Source organism: Mercenaria mercenaria, chromosome 14 (assembly GCF_021730395.1).
Source record: "Mercenaria mercenaria strain notata chromosome 14, MADL_Memer_1, whole genome shotgun sequence".
Classification (NCBI taxonomy): Eukaryota; Metazoa; Mollusca; class Bivalvia; order Venerida; family Veneridae; genus Mercenaria; species Mercenaria mercenaria.
In genome coordinates, this window is record NC_069374.1 from 30,453,270 (window position 1) to 30,471,374 (window position 18,105).

The 18,105-nt window shown below is 34.9% G+C and overlaps 1 long non-coding RNA gene across 1 annotated transcript; it reads right to left on the reverse strand.

The window, feature by feature from the left end:
- Positions 1–5,414: 5,414 nt before the first annotated feature.
- Positions 5,415–8,575, reverse strand: LOC123527154 (uncharacterized). Its single transcript, XR_006681646.2, has 3 exons — positions 8,451–8,575; positions 7,404–7,580; positions 5,415–5,606 (listed from the first exon to the last, which is right to left on the reverse strand). It is a non-coding gene; the product is annotated as an uncharacterized LOC123527154 (long non-coding RNA).
- Positions 8,576–18,105: the final 9,530 nt, after the last annotated feature.

Here is an 18,105-nt window from a genome sequence, read left to right on the forward strand (position 1 = left end):
GTACTACTTTTGAGTCTTGTTGACTGATTTACCATGAAGTAATCCCTGAAATAACAATTCTGATGAGACTTGATTAGTAAGAGACCAAATTCGGTAACTAAATACTGTTAATTTATTGAACCCAAAATTATGATATCGAATTTGTTAAATAACATAGAATGAATATATAGGCTTTAAGTTTAATTTCTGCATGATTTGATAGACTAAGTGCAAACTTCGTTGATAAGAAATATGTTTAAAGTGTATCTGTTGTTTATACGAGTATATGTATATTTGGTGAACGTTGTATGAATGTTGTTTGTATTTTGTATTTGCAGAGAATCGCCATAACTAGAAAATAAAAGAGTAAAGGCGCATCTCTCGTTCAGTCACTGAGTTGATCCAACTCCCAGAACAATGGTGCAATTATACTGATTTCTATTTCCTATGCCTAGTGTATGTGATTGAAAGCATCGATAAATACCAAACTGTCGATTATAATCTAGACAATTGTGCCTTGCTGTCTGTGCAGTTAGCAATTGGTAAGCTTAGAACCAGCTTTACTATATCGCATCAAGTCAAAAAAGATTCCAGGTTTAAGTCATTTGAATTTTGATTTATATCCAAATGGGGCCATATCGATGAAACATATAGGAATAATGCTTAGTGGAGAAAGTTATCTAAATCAAAAGGAAAAAACAAGATTCTTGTCAAACAGACATTGTTCTTTCATTTATTCGTCCTATGAGTTTATATACTTTATGATTGTCTGTACATAACGTATTTCAACTTTCTGACGTGAAAGTAAATACTGTTCAAAATAAGAACATAGCAACAGATCTAGTTTGAACAGTAGTACAAAACGGGGCAACTGACATTTCAACGAAGAAGATATATGACATATTGACTATTGACAAGGAATTTTAATTTCGAAGAAATTAAATCGTTTGGAATGATAGCACTAAATAAATGATCATATATTATCATTATTCATTTCATTTTTTGCGTATAATATGTGTGCAGAATAAACATTATTGTTAATTATAAATTTCGCATCAGATTTCTTTTATGCATGAATATTTTCATATGAGTATCAATTGTACTCCAGTTACGTTTCGACGTTCAATCATTAAAACTGGGAGCCCACCCGCTTAGCTCAGTAGGGAGAGCGTTGGTATACGGATCGCGGGGTCGCGAGTTCAATCCCCGGGCGGGGCGTATGTTCTTCGTGACGATTTGATAAAATACATTGTGTCTGAAATCATTCGTCCTCCACCTCTGATAATTCATGTGGGGAAGTTACTAACGGAGAGCAGGTTTGTATTGTACAATTTTTTGACCTGTCAAAACATGTTCGGTCTTTCATTATATTCTGTTCACGCCTATATAGGATTAAGATGAAAGCCAGAAACATGTTTTGACAGGTCAACTAAATAGTACAATACTGGTACAGAATCAGGAATACTGTTTAGGTTAACTGCCCGCCGTTATATGACTGAAATACCACAGGTGCCCGTTCAGTTTTGGTGTCCATATGGATGCCGCCCCCTCCAAAACAAAATTTAAAAACACTGTTTTAAGCCTAAAACGAAATAAAAAATTGATTTTTTCCCTATATAAAGGTGCTTGTGTTGACGTAACGCTGTGGAGGTTTACTAGGACACGCTGTGGAACAACCAAAATGTCCAATGCAATACCAAAGCAGGCTACCCAGCTGCCATTTACACATCGGACATTTAGAAAACAGTAAACAATCCTATTCTACCTAGTATACAACCTTAAATAACTGACATTTAAATTCTAAGACGCCAACAAACGGAATAGGTTTTCTACTTTTGTTTTGAAACAAAATGACCGATCGTCACTGTTATTTTGCAAGTGTCTAGACAATTTGGCTTGTTTGAATTTAAATGTAAGTTATTTAAGGTTGTTTACTAGGCAGAACAAGATAAATGCATGATGTGTAAATTGCAGCAAGGTAGTCTCAACTGTTACTGAACTGGACATTTTGGTTGTTCCACAGTGTGTCCTAGTAAACCTCCATAATGTTGCGGCAACACAAGCACCTTTTCCATATAAGAGTATATAGGAAAAACATTTTTTTCAACATTTTTTTCGTTTTAGGATTAAAACAGTGGTTTTTAACATTGTTTTTCTTTGAGGGGCGGCACCTATATGGGCACCAAGACTGGACGGGCACCTGTGTGAAATACTGTCAAAAAACGGCGTTAAACCCAGAACAAACAAACAAATTAAAACTCTGAACAGCTAACGTGAGATGAACGTGAGCATTGTTTTATTGTCAGGTTAACATAAAGTTAAACATTGTGGACATTAACAAGATTTTGTGTGTGTGTTTGGGGTAAAATGATTTTGGTTTATGGATTAAACATGTGTCAAATCCGTTATTAATAAACCTGATGCAATTGTAATCAGTGGCATTATCTTGGTAAATGACGTATTCTGCCATTTTGTGTATTAAGCCATATATGGACTTTGTTGTGAAGAAAATTTTCCCTAAAACTTTGTTGTTGTAAAATTTGGTCAGTTGGTTAAGTTTCAAAAGAATTTCTAAAGCATTTGCTTATGGGGCTCTGCGAAAATTGGCAAAGAGAGTAACTATTATTAATTAATGGCTTTGTTAATGACTCTTAATGGAAATATATGTGAGGTCAGTATGATACATTGGGGCGAGGCGTTACCCGAAACCTCATATTTATCATACTGACCCGACATATTTCCATGAAGTGTTACTAAGAAAGCCCGTTATTTTTCGACCATTCATTGTTATCCTAGACGTGACGACATGAAATTCTACAGACTCTTCAAGGAAATATAGGGGGTCACCACGTTTCATCCAATGAAAATTCTTGAATATTATGGGAGGTAAAACCTGAATAGACCGAATTACAATACCGTTGATTAATTGCCTTGTTGTTAAACCGGATGTTAAAATTTCAATGCGTATGCGCATGTCTTGATTAATGACTGACATGCTCGTCTACATCCACTCACAAAACAGATGTAAAACTTGTTTTTTATATATTGCAAATGTCATATTTCTTTCATTTTATCGGTCTAAAGAGTTTTTGCCCACTGTATTGTATATTTTTCTCAATGAAACATTTGTTTAGATCAAATCTAGGTAAAGTTTGAAATTTTGGTCATCTGGTGTCAACAGATACGTCAGTGAAATAAAATTTTATTTAATCTTAACTTTCTGGATTTCATATATTCTACATAAAACTTTGACAGAACATTTCTTTTTGTCAATAGTAGAAAAAAATTGTTTACGTCAAACCACGACGACAGACGAAGGATACACGGCGATCACTCTTGATCACTTGGACCACTTTGTCTCAGATGCATGGCTTCTAATGCTGATGAACAATTTAGTTAAGTGTAATGAATGCAGGTTTAATACATTTGGAGACATGTATAATACAACGTCTTGGACAGAAGGACAAACAAAAACATAGTCTATGTCCAATCCCGAAAAATGTTTGCATAATAAGCCATACGTTATCACCATTATGTGCATGTTTGTTCCTACCGATTGAGATGGTCTACTTAAATTATCGACCGTCTTAGGCGTCCTCAGTCGACTTCGTTTTAATTCGCAAATGTCTTATAGAACGCACTCAGACAAATATATTTCATGGCAGGACTAAACATAAAACACGATATATAAATTTGTAAATAAAATCTATAAAATCCTTTGTGAATTTTATGGAAATTGCCATTTGAAATAATGTTCATATCTAAAATAAAAGCTTAGTTCGTAAGGTCTGCATCGTATCAACGTCAGAATTATTGTTGCTATATATTTTCTTAAGGGGAAAAAACCTAATATATCTGCATGTCATCTTTATTTGCTGGAACATTTTCATCCTTAATATAACTGTTAAACTCGAAAAAAATATACCGTCCACAAAAATCAACAACATTCAATTAATAGCGTAATTAAAACAATAAACTTGAACCAAATTAGAGATTATGGGCAGAAGATTTCCCCTGTAAAATTTGACCACCCCCCCCCCCCCCGCCCCCCCCCCCCACACCCCATTCCAGCGCCGCCACCACGAAACACACAAGTACATACACATTCACTCCTTTTATTTCGTTGAATAGAAATCAGTAGATTATTATTATCTACTTGTATACCGTATGAAGTGATCGCCATTTGGATATAATTGAAAAATCATTGTCCGCCTTTGTCAATATTAGCCGGTTCGGGACTTTGCAGATGTGGGTGGAGGGGTTGTGTTTACAACGGATGGGATGAATCGATAACCCAGTCAAACATTTTTACATTTTGGTATGTGAAGAAAATTAAATGTCTACTTCAAAGTATTGTATTTTTCTTTGTCCTACATAATAATTTGTTATACTACTGACTCATAATGACCAAGTTGATTGAAATGTGATACAACATAAACGTACTTTGCATTTTGCGACCATGCTTTTCTGTCCTAAGTAGAGTGCACATGCGCAAAATTTTACTTTCGTTACTATAAAAGGGCCAAGTGTAAATTCATCTTACAGTAGAAATGCACTTCGAAAATTCTTCGATACAACCAATGAGAAGGATAGCGGGGTCGTGAGTTCGATCCTTGGGCGGGGCGTATGTTCTCCGTGACTATTTGATAAACGACAATGTGTCTAAAATCATTAGTCCTCCACCTCTGATTCATGTGGGGAATTTGGCAGTTACTTGTGGAGAACAGGTTTGTACTTGTACAGAATCCAGGAACACTGGTTAGGTTAATTGCCCGCCGTTACATGACCGAAATACTGTTGAAAACGGCGTAAAACCCAAAACAAACGAACAAACAAATACCGTTACTGTTAAAAAATATATTACATAGGGTCATTCAAATCTCTTTAAAGATACACGATTTATACTTTGATAAAACTTAGTTTTTCAAAATTTCCATATATTCTTTGAACACTCAGCCAACAAAAAGCTACGCGTACTCTATTGTTTGCTGCACTTTTTTAAAAAGCAAATTAACTCGAAAGAAATTTACAAAATAGAGGTTTAGGGTAGATAAAAGGTTTTGTGACATTCTCGCATACCGAAAGAGATAATCCTTTGACTGTCGTTTCTTTGATGTAATTGAAAGAGATGCATACGTGCTAGTGCTTAAACTAATAAATGTGAGAGAGCCCAAAAGCAGATTTTATGACATGGAATCAATTCACATGCTATTGTTTCTTAAGAAATATAAACTTTGACAGAGTTAGTAATTAAATAAAATGTAACGCTTCCCATTTGTTAAAGCCTCAAACAATGAGATTCATTTTTCGTCTAAGTATTAAATTTAAGGAAATTGAAACTCCAATTAGATCTGCAAAACCGTTTTTCCTTCGCTTTTTATTTCTTAACCATTTGTCACTCAGAAAAAAACTAAATAAAATAAACGAATTACTCAAACATTTCCAACGAAAAATAAGGATTTATTTTGACAGATATCTTATACATACATTACATATAACAAAAAGCAATTGCAATTAACAGCTGTGAACCGGTCGCAGTTGTTAGTTTTGTCCCCGAAGATGAATAAATTAAGTGAGATTGCCAAAAAGTAATAACGTGATCGCCTTCCACCTCGCTTTGAAATACTCTGAAAAAAAAACAAGGAAGAAAGTAACTATCTTGGGATTATAAAGACTGAGTTAGAGAGGAAATATGATAAACGGAACTGAGGGCATTGCAAAAATGTGGTAATTATTCATGTAAAACTGTCGGTAAATAAGTAATTTTAATAATATGTGCAGTTTACAACTCCAAATGCACTGCCGTCTCCCCCCCCCCCCCCCCCCCCGCCAATCCGCCATCTACCCCAACCCCACAATCGGTATCGCCAATGCCCTTACTCGCGTATGCCTCGTTTACAATCTTTCAATTCAGCGTCGGTTTTTGCCGATAACTGTTTATGTATTGAATCGCGCCTAACAAGTGCGATCGTGTGTTAATAAAAATTATGTGAACGATTTTGCGATGCATCAGTCGGTACGTTTTCTATAGATTTATCAAAGAATTCATACAAATCTTAAAAATAGGTCAATATGTATTGAAAATAACTGTTCGTGCTAAAAAAACTCGCAAGTAAAACAATTATTTTTAAACTGTATTCCTGTTTGTCGGATTTTATGTGATATATTATAATATTGAAAATGTTATGTTTGTAATAACGAGAAATGATCTTTTAAGAACATTGAACTAATGTTTTTCAGAACATTATTGAAATGTGCGCACCGAAGTGAGTATTTAAAACATATTGACAAGAAAAACGCAGTGGTAAATAAAAACCTTACCGGAATCTTTAAATCATCACATGAGCCGCGCCATGAGAAAACCAACATAGTGGCTTTGCGACAAGCATGGATCCAGACCAGCCTTCGCATCCGCGCAGTCTAGTCAGGATCCATGCTGTTCACTTTCAAAGCCTATTGCAATTAGAGAAACCGTTAGCAAACAGCATGGATTCTGACCAGACTGCGCGGATGCGCAAGCTGGTCTGGATCCATGCTGGTCGCAAAGCCACTATGTTGGTTTTCTCATGGCGCGGCTCACATATAAAATCAATACATGTGTTTTCATGCAACAATGGGGACAACACACGTTTATTTTTTGTATTAACGTCTGCAACGTATGATGGTGACCTCGGTCAACAGAAATACCACGGGTTTCTACTTCTTTTAAAATAGAACGTGCATTTTCCCCATAACAAAACATTCATGTACGCTTTAAAATTTACTTAACAAGCGCAAAAATTTCGTTTTGGGCCTTGGTATACGAACCAGAACGACACAATGAAATATACTTATAAACCTGCGCGCACTTAAACGAGACAAACTCAGATCCAGCCATAGCACATACTAAAAATTATACATCAAAATGCAATAAAGTACTTTCTTATATTTACTGATAAAACAGACTTGTCAACACACAACATGTAATCATATAAGTATTTTTTGTTCCTTTCAACCGGTGTCGTTCAGTCGCGTAGATAAGAAGAGGTAAGAAATAAATTTGTGTAATTCATTGATATCTAGTATAATGGAAGCTTTCATAACGCAGATATACGTGTTACATATAGTTCTATATATTCTGTATCTGAAACAATGATATTGTGGCGATACTGAGCTGAGTCTATGCATGAAATATAATGGAAGATGCAACACCACGTATCCCCCTCCCCTCCTAACATCGGTTTAAATTGGCGGAATTCTATCATTTATATAGTAAAAAATGTTCTCCGTGATCCTAAAGGACCAGAAAATATAACAACATTGAGTCCAGGTACTTCACTTTTCTCAGTAATAACTGAGCAAAACTGACACGACTTAGTGGTTAAAATGACATTGCTGCAAAAATTGAAATATTCCAAAATGTTGAAAACCGTATGTTTCCTTACTGATTAAGTGGCGTGGTCACTAATATAAGCCCCATGTTCTACAGCAGGCTTTGATGCCCCAGCGTTCGACGGCTTGTTGTCCACAAGCTCTCGGCCACAGGTATCTAAATGCATACTCTTCATACAGAGGTGCTGTATACAAACACCTTCTTCTACAAACATAGCTGTAGCAAAGACCTAAACACATAAAAATATTAGTATGAAAGATATACAAATATTTTTTCAGATTTTCAACAACTTTTGACTAGTTCTGTTATAGACATATTACAAATGAAGAAAATTGTTTGTTCGGTTATTTAACTTGTACTGAATTCGGCTTTTCGACAAATTTCAATTATGTACACGAATATATTCTAAATTTTTCAAAAATGGTCTTTAAAGACACATGCGTTTTGCACAAATCTGACAGTACTCACTTAACAGGATATGCGAATATCTTCAAATATTTTCAGAACTAGATGCGCTGTCCGAATTCGCATTTAACATGTTTTCAGTTATTTATTGAATTAGATCTGTGAAATAAAGCTTGTACCTATATATTCATAATTTCAGTATATATATAAAGATAAAAGGTAAAGTTGAGCAAGGATAAAAACTTTCCCCCAGCAGCCGTCTCTTTTATCTACCCGTTACCCCTTTCCAACACATCTTTTTCCTGTACTTTGCATATAATGAAATAAAATAAAATGTTTTCCATGCAAGATCAATATATCTTCCATTAGCGAACACCAAAACTGGCATTTTTCTCGTGGCTACGTCACTTGTGAAAATATTGCTTCTGATGACCATGTAGAAGAAGGTTAATCTCCTACAGCAAATTCTGTTGTATTTTGATTTATGCAGTTTCCTACGCGAAAAACCAACAACAATTTTTCCGCAAAAAAGTTATGATAAAGAAACAAATCGAGGGCTCAGAGCGAAACTAGTCTAAGTGTATATAGAAATAGAAGCAGATAGACTAGTTTCGCGTTGAGCCCTCGAAATGTAAATATTCTTAATCCTCCAAGGTAACATTTATTCAAACAATAAATTCCAAAATGTAATTACCATCTACATAAGACATTTGTAAAGCCATTAGACTGCATAGCATAAGAACGCTCACAAGTTTTGAATTCATTTTTATAACGGTCTTCCTCCTTTTAGAAAAGCCGAGCCGATGGTATAGCTGCCGGTAACAAGACTAATCTAATCGTTAAAATGGACTTATATTCCCCCATCTATTTCTTGCGTCATTCCGTTGATTGATTGGCGCATGCATACGTAAGCACACTTTTAGTTTATACGTTGTTTGTGTTCAAACGAATCCTGAGAAATATACGTGCATTATATAATAATAATTAAGTGTTTAAAACGTCAGTTAGAAAACTACGGAAAAGCATTAGTGCCAGGTGCGTTTTATTTATTAACTCGAAATTTCGAGATATTTAACTCGAAATTTCGAGATACCAACTCAAAATTTCGACACAGTAACTCCATATTTCGGGTTAGAATGGACCGACCGACCCAAAAACTCACTCCTACATAACACCTTCAAACTTGGAGTAACGTAACTCCAAATTTCTACTTACTATCCCGTAATTCCGACTTACGTAACTCAAAATTTCGACATACGTAAGTAACTCGAAATTTAGACTTACGTTACTCGAAATGGCGATTACTAACTCACAAACTCACACCTATATACACCTTAAACTTCGTTTGTGGGGATATAATGATTTCACAGTATGATCTAGCCTATCTGAGGTACCTCAGTTATTAGGTATTTGGTAAACTTGGCCTTTGATCTCCTGACAGTAGAAGTCATCATCTGAGTACAGAGTTATTAAGTAATTTATCTATGGTGTTTTTTAGGCTGAGTTGAACATCACACCCACATATGTGACTTTCCAGTTTTTCATGTTTGAGAAAGACCCCAGGTGCCCCTTCGTGCATAATTTCAGACATGGACAGGCACATGAGTAGAAATGCTGACCTTCCACAAGCCAACAGGATGCTTCCTCTCATGAAAGAATTTTACACCCAAAATGACATTTCAAGTCCACAGCATTGAGGTGTATGTAATTTGAAGCCAGCAACCTGAACCAATCGGCCACTGAATCCTCTCAGGATTGTATTTACAGATTTCACTTCTGCAAGTCAAAGAAATCTCAAATAACTGACAGAAGAACCATCTAAAACCCAAAGGCCATTGCACGAGTAAGAGTTAGTAACCCGGAATTTCGAGTTAGTAAGTCGAATTTTAGAGTTAATAAATTAAACGCACCTGTCACTAATGCTCTTTCGTTTTTCTCTATTGATGTTATATTAGAAGAAGCTATTAAATGAAGCAAAATGTGTCTGATGCTTCATCATTTTTGCCGCCGATATACTACCTTTCAATGGTTTGGAGTAATAACCAAAATGTAATTATAATTTCATTAAATGACTTATTCAATCAATATTGTTAAATTTTCATCCTTCAGGGATTGTTATGCATTCTAAACTCTCGGCCGCTGTCAAAGATAAGGTGTGTTTGTGACATGTGCGCGTTCGCGTGCGGGGTAAGCGTTTAGGGAGGCTGTGTTTTTGGAACGTGGCTTTCCCTGTTGGATATTCATCCTAGTTCTTATCGTGCGGTCAAGCTTCATCAACTTACATAACAAAACTGTAAGATGAAACTTAGGCCATTTTCTTGGCCAGTATGCAGCTAAACTAACTTCACGTTATACAAAAGGAGTTCCCGTTTGAATATTGTGCGAGTATTTGTTTCAGAGTAGAGACTAGGAGTTTGTGAAAAGAGTTTGCCTGGTCAACACACTGACCATCCAAGACAAGTACAAGGGTTACACCAAATTAAAGTACAACGGCTTTAGACGGACATGTTTCTAGATAACTCAACAGTGTTGTCTAGAAAAGATGAGAAAAGCTACTTTGCATTTCGAATGTATTCTACGTACCTGTGTCCGTGTGATCTTGCAAAGGTCGAGACAGACGTGAAAGGGACTAGATACGGAGAGGGATATCCAGGCAAACCAACATATCAAGAACTTGACTGCGCTATGTGGGTGTACCCATTGAACATGAAAAAGAACGACTGCGAAAGCTAGCATCAAACGTAGAAAGAAGCGGTATGACACCCATAACGAAAACACCATATTCGATTCTGGAGGACAGACAAACCGGACCAAAGATGTAGCATGACGAAGGAGAACATAAACACTGGACATTCGAATCTGTGTAGATGTTGACATTCTAACCATACCTCGTGAGGCAGAGATGGTAAACATCGGACGGTACCAGTGACATCGGCTAAGTGCATATGGTTTTATACATATCGTTTTTAAACATGACGTTGAAAAGACGCTGTAAGTAATTAACAGCAAATCTCACATATTTATTTGACACTGGTGGTCGGACGCGGACACAGACGGGTAGGTCCAAGGAGATGGTCATTAGATGCCCACACATTGAAGGAGATGAGGGTGCAGCAGTCATATTTATAGACCACCAGCAAACAGAACAGAACAGAACCTGGAAGGTTACAAAATCAAGGAGTTTACTATATTATGTTACTCTTTCGGACATAAAGTTAATGAAACGAACAATTAAGTGACTCAAGTGTTTGTAAATGGATAATAAGTTTAAGGAGGTACCATACTATAACTTTTTTTCAGAGCCCACGATATTGACTGGTACCAACAAAAACTGGAAGATATTTCTGATTTAGATCTGTGTATATTTTTACGTTTTATGCATAAGTGACGTTTTCATGGCGTCGCAAACATGACCACTTAGCGCACTTTTGACGTCAGATATACGCGGACAAAATTTGCCTTGAAATTATTGTACCCGCAATAATTTTTAACGTAAATCCATAAGTTATATATGAAATAAAAGCTGACATGAATCTCCAGACGACGATTTAATCGGAATTGCTCTATGTTTTCGCTTAATAAGAAGAGAGCCAAAAATATCCATCCGTAATTTTTTTACCAAAATTTAATATGTTTTACTAGCATTTAGGAGTGACCTGTCGCTTTTATTAATAGATTTGAAAGGTTACTGGAATAAACCACTTCAGTAAAGGGGTACCCTACCTTTTTATAACTTATTTTTATAATAAATATTTAAATGACTGCCTTCTTCGACAATTAGACGCAGTGGTGTAGTAGTAAGCGTGACGGCTATAAAATCTAACTTTTGTGAGTTCGAATTCCAACGGAGATCAACATACATTTTTTCATTTTATATTTCTTTTTTCATTTTATATTTTGCTAACATACATTTTAAAATGATGATAATGTTAAACATGTATTTGAATTGCATTAGTTGTATCCTTTTGCTATTTTCGCATATAACAGTATTTTTTCAAATATCTTCTTGATTGTGAATTATTCAACATGGTTGACATAGCTCTTGACAATTTGGTCATTCAGTTAGCTGATGAAACTGATTCGGAGGAAACTAACACCGCCAGTGAGTGTGAAGATGCTCCATTGGACGCGTGTGTTTGAAATGGATTGAATTTACTGAAATTGTACGAATGAAATTAAAAAATATTGAAATGATGAAATAAAATGAAATAAAAAAAAAAAACATGAAAAATGTAAATAAAACAAATTCAATCATAAAACAAATTGCCCTGTGCTGGATTCGAACCAACAGCCTCATAATCGCAAAAGTTAAATCTTTGAAATATATTTATAGTTTTAAAAACGTCAAATAGCTTTCAAACCCTTATTTAATAAATGGAACAGTCTGGAAAATCCAAATCTAAAAATAAAAGCGACAGGTCACTCCTAATTGCTAATACACTAATACGTTCCGTAAATATATAGTAAAAAACAGTAAGTTTTACCGTGCCGTTTTGTGGCTATAAGAACTTTTTAAGCATAACTACAGTAACATTTTTCGACGCTGATGTGAATATATGGCCCTTTATTAAGGTGGAATGCGCCTAATTTGAAGTTATTGGGTTTCGTTTCGAACTTTTGATTAATATAGAATTCAGCATATTCCTCATAGACTGCGTATTTTACTTTTTTTATTTTTCTGTAACTTTTTTTCTCTGCAAACCTTCAAAAACGGCCATTGACGTCCATTTTTGATGAACCGCGAGTTCACGTCCATCAGACGATTTTTGTAAATCGTTCTGTTCATTCTACAAAAATCGATTTACTTTCTACTCATCACATTTTCATTTAAAAATGTCTTTGAAATGGTGCATAATTTATGAAGACCATTTTAACGTAAAAGTCGATATTTACGTCAAGGTGACGTCAGAGAGAAATATATGACGTTGAGTTTCGAAGAAAAAGTTTGTAAACCCAAACGATAAAATTTGAGAAAAAACTAACATGATGATTAAAATTTTATTTTCTAACGATTTATGGAATAAAATTATGGGGTCACTGAATTCATTTTTGCGTAAAATTACATTACGCTATCCCTTCCCCCAAATCACAACATAGCTATATTTACGTTTTTCTGATATATCTCTTTTCAGATCTTAGTATTTTACACTCTCATTCATCACAGGCTCACTACAGACGTGAAACGAATCTTCTTGGTTCGTGAGGAAGAGGGTTTTCTTTTCAAAAGAGGTATTTATTACTTTAAAACTGGCGACCGGTGCGAAATGGTTTCAATGCAGAATTTTTTTACGTACGCCAATGCAACTAACTTTGCGTAAAATACTGATCATGTTATTTTTTAAAATCAACGCTTTAGATATATTTGTTAATAATTATGATTATTTTTTCATCTTTTTGTTATTCAAAATACCAATAAACAAGTTTTCCGTTGTAAAATACTTCAAACATAATTATTGTAAAATATTATGGTTAAATATTAGACAAGTTCAAATATTTTAAAGTTTGTATTTCAGACGTATTACCATTGAATTAGCCGCCCCGCCACGGGAGTAAAGGTTGTTTGAATTTTGTTTTTCTTCTTATTATCCCTAACACTCCCTAAGCACGCACGCATGCACGCACGCACATCCCATAAGATGACCATAAGATTAGTTGCCATGGGCTTGCTCGGTAAATTACCTGCTCTACGCAAATGTTCATATTTTATATAAACGGCAGATTTCGGTTATAAAGGTCAGAATTTATTCTTCATTCTTTTGATATTTTACACCACAGGCGTTATTTGAAATGAATCACAACTTCTTTAATTTCAAGAAACGTGATATAAGAGATACTATCCCTAGGTTACATGTACATGCTTATCCGTATAAACTTCCAATGAATGTTGAAAATTCACGGTTTCATTCTGAATTTTGACACCTAAGACGCTTATCAAAATAAAAAGTGAAACATTACACATATACACGTGCCCGTACAAATCCTAATATCTCGTAAATACGAATGCAGGGGTTGCAAGTTTGAGCCTCCAGTCCTCCGTACAAAGTTACGATTCTTGAGTCGCACATATAGATAATGGCAACATAGAATACACATGTTTAACATTCAACTGCTGTTGAATTACAGAGAGTCTCAGTCACAACCGCTATTTTCTTTCTTTTACCCCACCCGCTGAGCTCAATAGAAGGAGCGCAGAATTATGAATCGTGAGTTCGATCCCCGGGTAGGGCATGACGACTTGATAGGAGGCACGTGTCCGAAATAATTCGTTTTCCAACTCTGCTTTATGTGATGAAGTTGGAAGTTACCTGTTGAGAATACAGAATCCAGAAACACTGGCTAGGTTACCTCCCCGTCGTTACACAGAAAACAGCGCTAAACCCTAAACAAACATTTTTGTTCGTGGAATATTTAAAAGTTTCTACTGTTAGGAAAAAGAACTACATATGGAATATGTTTCTATCACGTGTCTATGAATACAAGGATAACCTTCTTTACACACATACCTGGAGAGCTAAATCCTCTTTGCAAAGGATGGTATTTCTATTCTAGTCAAGTTACTAAGTGAATTAATCCTTTCAGTGCAACAGCCTCCGTGTAACAAATATAAACAATAGAAATAGTTCCAAAACGTAAAATCTGTAGTAAAGTTAAATAAATTAATAAAGTTTATTCAAACACGATAATATAATTTATCTAAGGGCTTTTTAGATTTTGTAAAGTTGTATTCTATTTGTTTACATCTATGCTATTACATGCATAAAATTTCATTTCTTTATTTATCCAGTTTTACGCTCAGATAATACGTCACGGAAATAGCGGCCTGTGATGGAATTCTGTAACGGTAATTGTATTCTGTCGTTTTCATATTTATTTCTGTAAATGTGCGTCGATACCGAACTGTCCATGTATTACCATTAACTTGCTGAGTAAATCATTTCAATCTTAATGTTGGATGAAATCATTGCACAGTTGTTAAAACTCAAAATGTGTTTGTCTTATCACAAGACATGAGAAAATCTATTGAATTACGCATTTTTTTCTGGGATAGGGGTAGAGTAATGTAATTCAGGGCAACGGTAATGCAGTATCGATTTTGTCGCATTTTCTTAAAGGCACTCGCTACAGTTTTTCCGGACGGGTCGATATTTACCCCGTGCCAATTTGGTTTCGATGTAGCTCACTGCAGACTTGGTGCGGTCTTCTGCGCATGCCCGAAAGTGATTATCTAATGTCGCGTTTTGCAAATTATTGTATGTTCGCATGCATTTAATGTACAAAATGTATAATATACTGACTTAAGGTTAGGGCAAGTATCACCATGGTTACAAAATATATACATTTAAAGTACTTTTAGTTCAAACTGCTTCAATCCGACATATACTGGAGTCTGTTATTTATACCAGCGCTCAAACTCTGCATTGAGTCACAGCTGTTTCTAATCCCGTACCGTACCCGTACCGTACATTCGTAAACTACAGGTTTTGTTAAAAAAATGGGCGGAAACTTTCATCGTTCTATGCCATCAAAATGCTTCAGAAACACCTTAAAATCCGTTTATTAAGAAATCTGCCGTTTGATAATTTTATATATATATATTTCCAAGTCAATTGCTCAAACACTGAAAGAGTATTTCGTACCAACCTGCGTTGTATAAATGCCCGCCAAACCCCACCTCGTTGTAATTTGATTTAAGCGAAATCTAATATGGTGACCTATCAGTTTTCTTTCTGTTTTAGATTAGGTAGACATAACCAAAGGCATGTGCAGAGTTTGATTAAATTCTATTATGTGAAACTCGATTAAATAGCAGAAGTACCAACTTAAAACTGACAAAAATATGCAAAAATAGCCCTTGGGTCTGCTGAACAAGTATTCCTTTCTTTACAAAATCATGTTCGTTTGAATTCTCTGAGCATGTTTCAAATAGATATATTGTTTTCCGTTATAAAAATGTTTAGATAATCAAATTTATGCTGATTATTGTACTTTACTGAAAGATATTTTAGGATTACAGAAAATTTGAAAAATGTTTAAAATAGCACCATATCTAGGGGCCAATTAAATTGAAACAAAGCTGATGACCTAGTATTTTTATTTCATTTTTCAATACATCTTAACATGATATTTTAATACAAAACATTTCATCAAAATCTATTACTGAGAAAAAGAAACGAAACTGTAGCGAGCGTCTTTAAATTGAATATAATCCAGACATTAAAATCTGAGTTCTACACTGAAATGGTTTCGCCGAAGTTAGCAGAGTTTTAAAGAGTATTTTGATTTAATTGTATTAAATAATTAAAATAGTAGATTTATAAAAGAAAAGAGAAGATACTGAAAAAAATACTCAATTGCGCTATGTTGTGATTTGGCGGTAGGGGTAGCGTAATGTAATTTTACGCGAAAATGAATTCGGTGACCCGATAATTTTATTCCATAAAATCAATAGAAAATAAAATTTTTATCATCATGTTAGTTTTTTCTCAATCGTTTGGATTTTACATGAGACAAGATTAAAGCATTTTTCATTCGAAACTCAACGTCATATTGTCGCTCTGACGTCACTCTAACGTTAATATCGACCTTTACGTTTAATGATCTCCATAAATTTCAAAGACATTTTAAATGAAAATATGATGAGTAGCAAGTAAATCGATTTTTGTAGAATGAACAGAACGATTTACAAAAATCGTCTGATGGACGTGAAATCGCGGTTCATCAAAAATGGACGTCAATGGCCGTTTTTGAAGGTTTGCAGAGAAAAATAAAAAAATAAAATATACAGTCTATGAGGAATATGCTGAGTTTTATACTAATCAAAATTTCGAAACGAAACCCAATAACTTCAAATTAGGCGCATCATACCTTAATTAAGGGCCATATATTCACATCAGCGTCGAAAATTGTTACTGAAGTGATGCTTAAAAAGTTCTTATAGACACAAAACGGCACAATAAAACTTTCTGTTTTTTACTATATATTTACGGGACGTATTTGTAAAACATATTCAATTTTGGTAAAAAAATTACGGATGGATATTTTTTTAATGCTGAGCGAATCTATTTTTTGTGGAAAATTTAAGTAAAAAGAAAACTCGTTTTTTGTGATTTTATTAAGCGAAAACGTAGAGCAATTCCGATTAAATCATCTTCTGGAGATTCATGTCAGCTTTTATTTCATGTATAATTCATGGATTTACGTTAAAAATTATTGCGGGTACAATGATTTCAAGGCAGATTTTGTCCGCGTATATCTGACGTCAAAAGTGCGCAAAATGGTCATGTTTGCGACGTCATGGAAATGTCACTGATGCATTAAACGTAAAAATATACACAGATCTAAATCAGAAATATCTTCCAGTTTTTGTTGGTACCAGTCAATATCGTGGGCTCTGAAAAAAAAGTTTTAGTATGTTCCTCCTTAAAGACTGCACGTTTTTGTAAGGAGTAGAGGCAACAAAAAATATTTAACATGCATTCAATATCTAGATGTCTTTTTGTTGTGATTTAAGAAGGAAATGGCTTATTTTTTCTAGTCTAAGATTATATTTACAAGACATCAATGCAAGATTACCTATTTATATTTTGCCAGCTTTTCGATCCGTCCCTCACTTTTGAAGCCGTTTTTTCATGTCAGAACTCTGTCAAATTTTGTGAATGTAATCAGTTTCCACGACTTATGTTAACAATTCCTTGATCCTTCATTTTACTTTCCTAGTGTTAAATGCAGAATATTTACATTCGCCCTATTCTTTTCCATTGAAACTTTTGACGTTCATTTCGTATGAACAGCAAAAGGAAAGGCGCGAAAGTATACGATACAGCATCTTTGATTTAGTATTCCTGATGAGTAATTCCTCGAGATTTAAAGTAAAACATTGTTATTTTGATGTTCTTATCACAGTGCACTTGTCCTACATGTACGTCATATTGATTTTCACGGTGAGCAAACGTTACGCAACGGTGAAGCTTGTGGAACGGCCTTCGATTTGTTTTAAACTGCTTTATTCATGTTGTTTTGCTATGATATTTCGAGGGAAGTTTGTTATACGCTCTGTATGATTATGCAGATGTTTTTATGTATTTTTCTATTTTTAAGGCATTTTTGCCGTTCCCACGAAACACAACTTTTTACAGTGGGTGTTCTTTCCACAGTTCCACACTGTAGCGTTGTAGACGATCCCATAAAATTTCTGTGGAGTGTTCATTTTCCACAGTTCCACGCTCTGGGTTATGGGCTCCTTCTGTGGGAGTATAAAGAGGCTCCCATGTTTTCAGTCGTGATCTCAAACTTCAAAATTCACACGCACGCCGTTTTGACTGCTATTCAAATTTTACGAAATTTTTGCA